At 38.1% G+C, this 12,898-nt stretch overlaps 1 non-coding gene across 1 annotated transcript; it reads right to left on the bottom strand.

Annotated features, from left to right (window-relative positions):
* Positions 1-11,829: 11,829 nt before the first annotated feature.
* On the bottom strand, positions 11,830-11,932 carry LOC133041801 (U6 spliceosomal RNA). The gene has a single exon (XR_009689372.1). It is a non-coding gene; the product is annotated as a U6 spliceosomal RNA (small nuclear RNA).
* Between the last annotated feature and the right edge of the window lie 966 nt (positions 11,933-12,898).

Raw genomic sequence — 12,898 nt, 5'->3', positions numbered from 1 at the left:
CTTTTTAATATGCTGTCTAGGTTGGTCATAACTTTTCTTTCAAGAAGCAAGCGTCTATTAATTTCATGGCTACAATCACCATCTGCAGTGATTTTGGAGCCCCCCCAAATAAAGTCTGTCACTGTTTCCATTGATTCCCTATCTATTTGCCATGAAGTAATGGGACCAGATGCCATGATCTCAGTTTTCTGAATGTTGAGTTTTTTTTTTTTTTTGAATGTTGAGTTTTAAGCCAACTTTTTCAATCTCCTCTTTCACTTTCATCAAGAGTCTCTTTAGTTCTTCACTTTCTGCCATAAGGGTGGTGTCATCTGCATATCTGAGGTTATTGATATTTCTCCCAGCAATCTTGATTCCAGCTTGTGTTTCATCCAGCCTGGCTTTTCACATGATGTACTCTGCATATAAGTTAAATAAGCAGGGTAACAATATACAACCTTGTCATACTCCTTTCCCGATTTGGAACCAGTCTGTTGTTCTGTGTCCAGTTCTAACTGTTGCTTCTTGACCTTTATACAGATTTCTCAGGATGCAGGTCAGGTGGTCTGGTATTCCCATCTCTTTAAGAATTTCCCAGTTTGTTGTCATCCACACAGTCAAAGGCTTTGGCATAGTCAGTGAAGCAGAAGTAGATGTTTTTCTGGAACTCTCTCACTTTTTCAATGATCCAAAAGATGTTGGCGATTTGATCTCTGGTTCCTCTACCTTTTCTAAATCCAGCTTGAACATCTGGAAGTTCACGGTTCACATACTGTTGAAACCTGGCTTGGAGTATTTTGAGTATTACTCTGCTAGCGTGTGAGATGAGTGTAATTGTGTGGTAGTTTGAGCATTCTTTGGCATTGTCTTTCTTGGGGATTGGAAAGAAAACTGACCTTTTCCAGTCCTGTGGCCACTGCTGAGTTTTCCGAATTTGCTGGCATATTGAGTGCAGCATTTTCACAGCCTCATCTCTTAGGATTTGAAATAACTCAACTGGAATTCCATCACTTCCACTAGCTTTGTTCGCAGTGATGCTTCCCAAGGCCCACTTGACTTTGCATTCCAGGATGTCTGGCTCTATCTAGGTGAGTGATTATACCATCATGGTTATCTGGGTCATGAAGATCTGTTTTGTATAGTTCTTTTGTGTATTCTTGCCATCTCTCCTTAATATCTTCTGCTTCTGTTAAGTCCATACCATTTCTGTCCTTTATTGTGCCCATCTTTGCATGAAATGTTCCTCTGGTATCTCTAATTTTAATCAATAAATAAATAAATTTAAAAGACTCAATAAATTTAAAAGAATATAAGTCATATGAAGTATGCTTTCTGACCACAATAAAATTATATTAGAAATTAACAAAAAAATCTAAAAACTCCCAAATATTAGGAAATTAAATAAGACATTTCCAAATGACCCTGAATCAAAGAAGAAATCACAAGGAAATATTTTTAAAAACCTGAATCAAATAAAAATGAAATCACAATCCATTTTAATGATTTGGATTCTGCTAAAACAGGACTTTGGGCTCCTCTGGTAGCTCAGCAATAAAGAATCTGCCTGTAGTTCAGGAGATAGGAGTTTGATCCCTGGGTGCGGAAGATCCCCTGGAAAAGGGATGGCAACCCACTTCAGTATTCTTGCCTGGAGAATCCCATGGTCAGAGGAGCCTGGTGGGCTATATAGTCAATTGAGTCACAAAGAGTCAGACATGACTGAAGTGACCGAGCACACACGCAAACCAGACTTGGAGGGAGAGTTATATCTTTAATGTTTATTACAAAGCATAAAAGGTCTAAAAATCAATAATCAAACCAAAGCAACCCCAAAGTAAGTAGAAAGAAGAAAATAATACAGATCAGAGAATAAATTAATAAAATTAAAAACTGACAGACAGTTGGGAAAATGAATGAAACCAAAAGTCAGTTATTTGTTAGAATCAATAAAATTGATAAACTTTTGGCTCTATTGACCAAGAAAAGATAGAGAAGACATATGTTGCTAAAATCAGGAATGAAAGTATAGACCCTACAGAAATTAAAAGGATTGCAATAAAATTTATTAATAAATTTATGCCATGAATTAAACAAAGTAGATGAATTAACCAGATTCCTAGAAAGACACAAATAACCAATTTAAGAAGTCAAGAAAAGAAGAAAAGAGAAAGTGTGGTTAACAGAAAGATCAAATGAAATGTGAGAAGTAAGTTCAAGTATATCAGGAAAAATAATACAATATTTGTAAATGAATTTTTTTAAAATACAAAATTTCAGGTTGGATTTTAAAAACAAAAATCCAGCTGTATGTTACTTGCAGGAGTGATGCTTCAACAAAATGATGGAAAATAACTGAACATAAAAAACATACTGCAAATATGCTAACTAAAAACAAGCTGCTTTATAAATATTGATATCATAAAAGGTAGACTTTTAGAGGAAGAATTTAATAGTGGTAAGAGGATCAATAATAAAAGAGTCTACCAAAAAGATGTAACAATTATGAATTTGTAATGTCCTTTGTGCTTACTTAGGAAACCTTACACTACTGCTTTATTCTAAAGCTACTTTTCTAAATTTTCTTCTAATGATTCAGCTTTCTTTTCATGATTAAGGCTTTAATGCATGGAGAACTTTTTTTTAATTGTGAGAAGAAGGAACTAAGTAGATTATTTCTAATATTCAAAAAACACCATCAATTAACTAACTCCATATTACACTGTCTTAATGAGTTTAACTTCATGTATCTTTTAACTGGCAATGGCATAGATCATAGTACATTTTAAATATTTATTACATTTATTGAATAGTTGTGTATTCTCTATTTTGTTTTTGCTTTCTTTAAAAAGTAAATTTGGGACCATTCTTCACTTTAAAGAATCAGGTCTCTTATGAGAATGACTGATTCCAGAAGTGGGCAGAGAAAGTTCAGGTGGGCCTGGAACATCTTGTTATCTTACAGAGAAAATAATGCTCAAAAATAGTGGAACACATCAAGAGAACATGGGAGCCTAATCTGAGAGGATATGCATACCAAATACACAATAATATTAGCATATTATAACCCCGACTAAAGCAATAATTCAAGCCCATGCTAATATAAATAAATGCATCAATAGATAAATAGAGGAGAAAGAGAACAGTTTTTTAATAGGGGAATGCCAACTAACAAGGCAGAATGAATGATGGAGTTAGACAATCACTGTTTGGCAAGTATCATATTTATAACTAATTCAAGCAAGAATTATCAATGGATGCTAAAACTGGCAAGTGAAACTTTGGAGATATTTACATGGCCCCAAAGGATCTCCCCACAGAATACTTATTAATTACAAAGGGGGAATTGCAAAGAGGAAAATAGTAATTTTATAGTGGAGAAACCTGGCTGACACCATCTTCTACATTAAGTGATCAATGTTAGCATCACCAGTAATGGAATGAGCTGGCATCTGTGTCTCTTGATATGATGCACTGCAAGAGACTCAATGTCACTTATCTGGTGATGCTGTCAAAATGCAAAATCTGAATTTAATCATGAGGAAACATCAGATAAACCTGAATTGAAAGACAGCCTACAAAATAATTGGCCTATACTCTTCAAAATGTCAAGGTCATGAAAAGAGTAAGAAAGACAGTAACTGTTCCAGACCGAAAGAGATTAAAGATAGGAAAATGCAATATGAAATCCTTGATTGGTTCCTTAAAAATTATTTTTCTATTACTGTATAGGATATTACTAAGGTAATAAGCAAATATTGAATAATGTCTAAGGATTAGAAAATAATATTGTCTCACTGTTAACCTCCTGATTTTGACAACTGTATGGTAGTTATGTAAGAGAATGTCCTTGTTTTTAGGAATTGCACATTGAATTATTTAAAGATAAAGGGGCAGCATGTCTGCAACTTACTCTCACATTTATATTTAAAATTAAGTGTGGCTAATGTTAAAATGGAAGAATTTAGTTGAAGAGTACCCAAGGGGTATTCGTATAACTTTTGAAACTTTCCTGTAAGTTTGAAATTATTACAAAATGAAACATTATCAAAAACTAGTATATCTCTTCCTTAAAAATCATTGCCTTTTTAAAATGCAAGCACTACTTATGTTTTTTAAACCAGTCTTTAAACAATCTTTGATAGTGCTTATTCAATATATATTTTTGGCATCCACTTTGGGCTAGAGTCTAAGGACACAGGGGAAAACTAAAAAAAATTTAGGCTTGCCCATGTGAAGTTTACAATCTAGTAGAGAAAATAACTCTTGTACAAACAATTGCCTAAATGTGGTTATTAAGTGATCCGTTCTTGCAACAGTACATATACCCCACAAACTCTCACCTTTGTGTAGACCACATTCCATTCCTTCCTTATGAAAATGCAGATGAATTTTTTTTTCTGAATGTCCTTTTTGTCCCATAATAGAGCTGCAACCACAGAAAGCCAATGAGAGTCCACGCAACTGACTCTTTCAAGTGTGTTTCTGTTGGAGAGACAGAAATTAAAAAGGGAAATGGTAGTGGGGTTTTTTTTGTAAGCTAAAATACTTTCCATCTTGAAAAGCAATGAACTCTACTATAGAAGTAGGGCAAGTTTTCAAACCTCCTGTTCATTACAGAGATATGCATCTAAGGAACTTCCAGCCATGTTCTGGGTGACTGTTTTTGAAATTCGAACAAAAAGGAGTTTGTTACAGAACTCACTGGGCAGTTCTGAAAGCTTCATTAATTCTCATAATAATTTCCAATTAATTCATTTAGTCACTTCCTGATATTCTGAAATCAAGAGTTTTGAAAGCTGCTACCTTTAACCTTAGGTGAAATTTAAAATGCTGTGACTTTAACTGATCCAACCTAAGCTAATCTTTTAGCCATTTACTAAAAAATGCAAAGCAAAGTCTGGTCCCAAGTCTGAGATGAGTTATTTGCAATCATACTCTTCATTCCTGCCATCTTTGGAATGATGAGTCCTGACACTCCCAGAGGATACTAAGGATTAGAATTAACCAGGTGCTTCTCCTGGCTGGGGGCCTGAGGCGTGATAACAGAGGGGATATCAATACAGCCATAATGGGGACACATCCAAAATTCTCCAGCTCAACTTGTCCAGTGTAATTATAGCTCCGTGATGGAGGAGTGGGAGTGGGGGCAGGAAAGAGGTGGGCGGTGGAAAAGAGAGGTTTTCTGGAATTTCCCTTCTGCCATCCTTGACCTTGTAACTACTCTGGTCATTAGTGGTCCCCCACCTGGGTTGGGGTGCATCTACTCTCTGAGGTTCTGCCTCCCTCCTCAGATCTGCCCCCCTGCCTCAGCTGTTGCACCCTCAGAGATATTCTGGACACAGCTGGGGCTGCCACCCCCCTTCCTCCTGTGAGCCACCACCCATAGTTTTTAGCTTTTAAATGCAAGTCTCTCCATTTTTAGAAAACTGGACACGGAAATACCTCAACCCACAGACTAATAAATTGAGAAATGAGACTGTGTTCTTTAAAAAGACTTCCCAGAAAATCCTGCTGAAAACTGAGCTTTCCTGATAAGCAGAGGCAGATTTACCACAATGCTGACAAAGCTCACCGTACAAGGTCCCACCACAAGGTCCCTCCTTGCAAAATTCCTAACACTGCCCTGGGAGTATCCCTATCAATTCATGTATATGTTCATATCTTTGTTACAAATTTGCAGAAGTGCAATAATTTAACTGCAATTGGTTAAGGCTATTGTCTCTTTACATGGCAACCCCTCTCCCACACCTTCATACTACTCTCCACTGTGCTGGGAGTTTTGGAGCTTCTGAGAATAATTTTAGGATCCAGGTAAAGAAAGTATGAGTTGGATCTAAACTCATTTAGCCTGGATTTAGTGGGACATTTTTACATGGCTCAAATTCACTTTGATGTGTAGTTAACTATTGCTAGACATCCTAAGGTAGAAACAGCTCTCAGGAACATTTCGGCCAGCCACGAATTGACGCACTCAGATTCACAACGGACTGATGCTCATGCATGTGTGTAATGGAGAAGGAACATGTTAGAAGAAACACTGGCTAGAAGAGGCATTCCTCTCTCAAAGGGCCATGGCCCAGCAGGTCTCAGTTTCCATACCAATGAAAGCCCTACTCTTCTGCCTGTGGAGTTCTAGAAGCTTCTTCTGCTCAAGGAGTTGGGAATTCCTTTGTGTACTGGAGTGAGGTGAAATTAGCACTGCCTGACAGTTCCAGCTCTCCATGAATGCTCTGTGCTGATCTGGTAAAGACACTACTCCCCCTTCTCAGGGTTGTAGTAGACCCACTTCTGAAAAGCTATATTTCTGTAAGTGAAATGTTTAAATATCTTGGAGGATCTCCGTATTAAGAAGGATCTCAGGGAGAACCTTCATATAAACAGGTACTTGATTCTACATTATTCTATTCCAAGTTTTAGGGTTACAAATAATAACCAATCTGCTTTGGACACTTGCTTCATGCTAGGCACTGTGTTCAGTATGTTTAATGTGCTAAATTATTTAATCTTCATATTAACCCAATAGTCACTTGATTATTTCAGTTTTAGAGATGAGTCAATTGAGGCTTATTAAGTAACTTGCTGAGGGCTTCCCAGTTCTGAAGTGTTAGAAGCAAACTTCAAAAGTTATATTCATTTGAGTTTTAGGAATTGTTTTTTACTTAATTTAATTTTTATATTTATACAAAACATAAACATGTTTCTAAAGTCAAATCTATAAAAATATTGCCTCCATTCTCCCTACCTGCCCCCTCCCATGCTATTTCATCCTTTCCCCACAGGTAACTCCTTTTCTGTGGTTTATCTTTCCAAAATTTTTATGGTTTATCCTTCCAAAAATTTTGTATATGTAAGCAAATATTCACTTTGCTAAATTTAAAGAAAATAAAACCAAAAAATGTACTTAAAGTTAATTGTGTAGAGTGGAAGATATAAGCATATAAAAACTATTCCAAAATGACTTTCAAACACAGTCATTTGATTGCTTTGATTGCTTTGGAAGACCCCAGGGGACCAGCTCTCAATACACATGCACACACTGTATTCTGTTTCAGAGCCTGCATCTTGTAGAAGCCAAATGGCAACAGTCATGACACATTGAAATACCTGGCTTTACCAGCAACTGCGCTGTTTCATTAAGGCCTCAATCATTCATGTCTTTGATTGGTGGTGGTTTAGTCACTAAGTCATGTCCAACTCCTGTGACCCCATAGACTGTGGCCTGCCAGGCTCCTCTGTCCATGGAATTTTCCAGGCAAGAATAATGCAGTCAGTTGCCATTTCCCTCTCCAGGGGATCTTCCCAACCCAGGGACAGAATCTGGATCTGCTTTACTGACTGAGGTCTCCACAGGTGGATCTTTTACTGACTGAGCTACCAGGGATGCCCTGTCTTTGAGTGGTAGCTCAGAACTCTAAGGCTGTCTTGAAAACATTTCAAGTGGCCTATACTTAAAGAAGTTGACTCCTCTCTTTTGTGGTTGGTGGATATGAACAAAATAGTTTGTCTTGAGCATTTAGGATCAGCTGGATTCACATCACAGATCCCAGACTTGAAAAATGATCCCAGAGCAGAGCGAAGCATTTCTAGTTTTCTTCCTCGAAATTTTTTCACCCTCAGGTATCGAGTTTACCTTTCAGAGAAATTCTAGGCCACACATATGCATTTGTATATTATTCCACATTACCAAAAATTTTACATTATGTGAACCTGAAGAGGAAATCATTGCAAGTCTTGTTGCGGTTGCCATGTTTTTCCTACAGCCAGGTTGTGAGGAACAACAGGCTTCTGAGTTGTCAGTAATTGAGCATGGGAAATACCACAGCTGGTCTATTGAGTGTAGAGTCTCCACTGGTTTAATTTTAGTAAAGATGAATATGTATAAGGGTTTTGGTGGCCTTGTTCATTATTTCAATCTCTTTTCACATAAGATCTTGGACTCCTCAACCATGAATTCTATTAAGGAGGGGTTTCCAAGGTCAGAGAAGAAATAATGTCTAAATCTTAACCATTCTATTCATTTCCAAGTGGTTTCTGATTTGTTCTTTGTATTAGAGCCAATGGTTTGTCTTTTTTTTTTTCCAAATGGCAACTTCCAGTGGGCATACCTCATGTGGCTGTTGGAAGGATTAAATAAGATGCTGTAGGTAATGTCCTTGTCACAGAGCCTGGAATGTAGTGAGTGCTTAATAAATAGTGGCTGGAAGCAGAGGGCACTCTAGTGTTGCAGTGCTTGAGGGTGAATTTCAGCTTTCCTACTCGCTATCTTTATGATTCTGAGCAAATAAGTTGACTTCTCTGTGGTTCAGTTGTCTCACCTGAAAAATATGGGAAAATGATAGTCCCATCTCAGAGGGTTGTTGCAAGATCAAAACATTTCCATCATGAACATCAAAAACATATGTTTGCATAAGTTAACATGCAAAGCACTCCAAAAATGCCTAGCACACTATAAGCATTATTTAAATATTCACTTTTAATATTAGGAACATTTCCAAGATAATAAACTAAAGTGATAAAATGATTTTATCAGAAGAGGCAAAGTGTTTATTCAAATATTTAAAATTAGTATTGTTCTGTCTAATTTTTATTACTGTTGTTATGTACCTTTAACACTTATCTGATGTCACAGGCACTCTGCTGAGTACTTCCTAAGCATTACTTATCTAATCCTCTCAACATTGTCCATAATAGATGAGGAAACTAAGACATAGAGAACATAAGTGACTTCTCCAACAATCAGCCAACTTGAACCACAGTGTATCCTACTTCAAACCTTTTATATCACTTTGTTATACATCTTCAGTTCAGTTCAGTTGTTCAGTCGTGTCTGACTCTGCAACCCCATGAATCGAAGCACGCCAGGCCTCCCTGTCCATCACCAACTCCCAGAGTTTACTCAAACTCATGTCCATCGAGTCGGTGATGCCATCCAGCAATCTCATCCTCTGCTGTCGCCCCCTTCTCCTCCTGCCCCCAATCCCTCCCAGCATCAGGGTCTTTTCCAATGAGTCAACTCTTGACATGAGGTGGCCAAAGTATTGGAGTTTCAGCTTCAGCATCAGTCCTTCTAATGAACACCCAGGACTGATCTCCTTTAGGATGGACTGGTTGGATCTCCTTGCAGTCCAAGGGACTCTCAAGAGTCTTCAACACCACAGTTCAAAAGCATCAATTCTTCAGCGCTCAGCTTTCTTCACAGTGCAACTCTCACATCCATACATAACCACTGGAAAAACCATAGCCTTGACTAGACGGACCTTTGTTGGCAAAGTAATGCTCTGCTTTTTAATATGCTGTCTAGTTTGGTCATAACTTTCCTTCCAAGGAATAAGCGTCTTTTAATTTCATGGCTGCAGTCACCATCTGCAGTGATTTTGGAACCCCAAAAAATAAAGTCTGACACTGTTTCCACTGTTTCCCCATCTATTTGCCATGAAGGGATGGGACCAGATGCCATGATCTTAATTTTCTGAATGTTGAGCTTTAAGCCAACTTTTTCACTCTCCTCTTTCACTTTCATCAAGAGGGTTTTTAGTTCTTCTTCACTTTCTGCCATAAGGATGGTGTCATCTGCATATCTGAGGTTATTGATATTTCTCCCGGCAATCTTGGTAACAGCTTGTGCTTCTTCCAGCCCAGCGTTTCTCATGATGTACTCTGCATATAAGTTAAATAAGCAGGGTAACAAAATACAGCCTTAACGTACTCCTTTTCCTATTTGAAACCAGCCTGCTGTTCCATGTCCAGTTCTAACTGTTGCTTCCTGACCTGCATATAGGTTTCTCAAGAGGCAGGTCAGGTGGTCTGGTATTCCCATCTCTTTCAGAATTTTCCACAGTTTATTATGATCCACAGTCAAAGGCTTCGGCATAGTCAATAATGCAGAAATAGATGTTTTTCTGGAACTCTCTTGTTTTTTCGATGGTCCAGCGGATGTTGGCAATTTGATCTCTGGTTCCTCTGCCTCTTCTAAAACCAGCTTGAACATCTGGAAGTTCATGCTTCATGTATTGTTGAAGCCTGGCTTGGAGAATTTTTAGTATTACTTTACTAGTGTGTGAGATGAGTGCAATTGTGCGGTAGCTCCAGCATTCTTTGGCATTGCCTTTCTTTGGGATTGGAATGAAAACTGACCTTTTCCAGCCCTATGGCCACTTTTGAGTTTTCCAAATTTGCTGGCATATTGAGTGCAGCACTTTCACAGCATCATCTTTCAGGATTTGAAATAGCTCAACTGGAATTCCATCAGCTCCAACTAGCTTTGTTAGGAGTGATGCTTTCTAAGGCCCACTTGACTTCACATTCCAGGATGTCTGGCTCTAGGTGAGTGATCACACCATCTTACAACAGTCTAAAACTGCTGCTAACAAAAACACATGTACAACAGAATGATGAAAATAAAGAATCTGGGAAGGGGGCCAATGATTGAGACTGGAACCTGGGTTATTATACTTATTGCATTAAGCATTAATTTAGAGCTAAGCTTTCCAGCAACCAAAGCAAAACAGAACATGCAATGTGTCATATAGTGTCTGATTTTAAGAAACAAGCCATGCTCTGTTCTCTCACCCTGAACCTGATGTACTCCTTCTCATTTAGTCATCCATAAAAGCTAGTAAATATGTACATTTGCCAGACACTTTTCAGTCCTTCAGAAGACATAGTAGTTCCTGACACCAAACTGTCAGCTAATTTTACATTGTGGTTTTTCATAGGACAGATATAGGGTGACCTATTGAACAATGTCTTCATGAAAGCTGGTGCAAGAGCTGCATGATCATGGTCTGAGTGATCACTTTTGGTGTCAGCCCTCAATAAAGGCAGATGGCAGCATATTCAATCCATGGGTCCTGGTAGGGCTAAGTACCTCAAAGTTCTTTGCATGGCCATGAATTATTATGATCTGTTCAACTGAAAATAACCTATAATGCCATTGTATGAAACAGTGCATTGTTTTACTTGACTTGAATCTGTAAAAGAAGTAATAGGCCTAAAGATTTAAGAGGAAATTATGGAAGAAATTGAAATTTTTTAAATGTTAAATTCATCCATTGAGGTGATATATTTTTCTGAAAATTGGAGAAAACTAGATTTCAGGAATAGACTATCTTGATACAGCCATAGAAAAGTAATTATCATAAAATAAAATTACAGGTGAGAGGATAGAGCTCTTTTTTTCTTTTCTTTCAAAAAATTTTTTATTAGAGTAGAGGTGATTTATAATGTTGTACTAATTTTAGGTGTACAACAAAGTAAATCAGTTACATTGTTGTCATTTAGTAGCTCAGTCTTGGTCAACTCTTTGCAGTCCCAGAGAGCCCCACCAGGCCCCTCTGCCCATGGAGTTTCCCACACAAAAATATTGGGGTGGGGGGGTTGCCATTTCTTCCTCCAGGGGATCTTCCTGACCTAAGGATCGAACCCATCTCACCTTCATTGGCAGGTGGATTCTTTACCACTGAACCACCAGGGAAGGCCCAAATGAGCTATACATTTACATATATCCACTTTTTTACTTTCATTTTTTTAATTTTTATTTTTAAAAAGTTTTATTGCAGCATATACAACGTTGTGTTAGTTCCAGGTGTGCAGCAAAGTGAATCAGTTACACACATACATATATCTGTTCTTTTTCAGATTCCTTTCCCGCAGAGTTATTACAGAGCACTGAGTAATGTTCTCTGTGCTATGCAACAGGTCCTTGTTTGTTGTCTATTTTATACATATAGTAGTGTGTCTATGTCAACCCCAATCTCCCAATTTATCTCTCCCCCACTGCCTTTCCCCCCGGTAATCGTAGATTTGTTTTCTACATCTAGGACACTATTTCTGCTTTGTAAATAAATTCATAAAAATATGGAATGCTTCACAAATTTGTGTCATCCTTGTGCAGGACTCATGCTACTCTTTCATGTATAATTCCAATGTCAGCATTTGTTCTGCCGAAGCAAGCACGAGGACAGAGCTCCTTGTTGTCCATGGGAGTGTGGCTGAAGTTTGGGGGTCAAAGCAGGGGATGAGGAACCAGAACCATGGGTTGCTACCCTCTAAGTTCCTAGGATGGGAGAAAGGCATCAGCCCTCACAAGTCAGCCTGCTTCCATAGAATGAATTCCCTGCTGTGCCACAGGCTAGGTATTCCTTGGGCCCCAAAGGCAGCAGACTAATGTGCTTTCTGTATTTCCAAGACAGGGTAGCTTAATGCAGCATATCCCAAACTTAAGTGAGGAAAAATCTTTGCTGGCAGCACACCTATTAACGTCTCCAGGACAATGTTCCTCGTGACAAGCTGATCTAATGTGAGTATACGTGAAAAAACTCTGGCCAATGTTCAAGATATGGGAAATAATCCTCGTATTATGCTTTCATCTTGCTTTCAATTTTGGATGTTGGTTTTTCTTTACCAGGCCTTCTGACTCACTGAAGCTCTTTGTGCAAGTAGATATATTTGCGTTTCAAAGTCTACATTTCCCAAGAAAGCTAAGTTCTGAAAACACATTTTGCTGTGATAAAGACTTTAATGGATTATAAAGCTAAACAAAAAGCACAATGAATTTAAAAGTTCTTTCTTATCATGGATTTAACCACACACAAAAACATTTATACAATCTTCTTTGCCTAGGAATCCACTGGGCAATGACATAACCAATACATTTTTAAAAATACATGTAGATATACACATGTGGGGGGCTTCCCTGAGGATTCAGCAGGTAAAGAATCCACCTGCCAATGCAGGAAACTCAGAAGATACCAGTTCAATCCCTGGGTTGGGAAGCTCCCCTGGAGAGGGAAATGGCAACCCACTCCAGTATGCTTACCTGAAATATCCCATGGACAGAGGAACCTGGCAGGCTACAGGCCAATGGGTCACAAAGAGTCAGAAACTACTGAATGACTAAGCACACACACACATACATATA

The sequence above is a fragment of the Dama dama genome, chromosome 20 (genome assembly GCF_033118175.1).
Source record: "Dama dama isolate Ldn47 chromosome 20, ASM3311817v1, whole genome shotgun sequence".
Classification (NCBI taxonomy): domain Eukaryota; kingdom Metazoa; phylum Chordata; class Mammalia; order Artiodactyla; family Cervidae; genus Dama; species Dama dama.
This window is presented reverse-complemented; position numbering and strand designations above follow the sequence as displayed.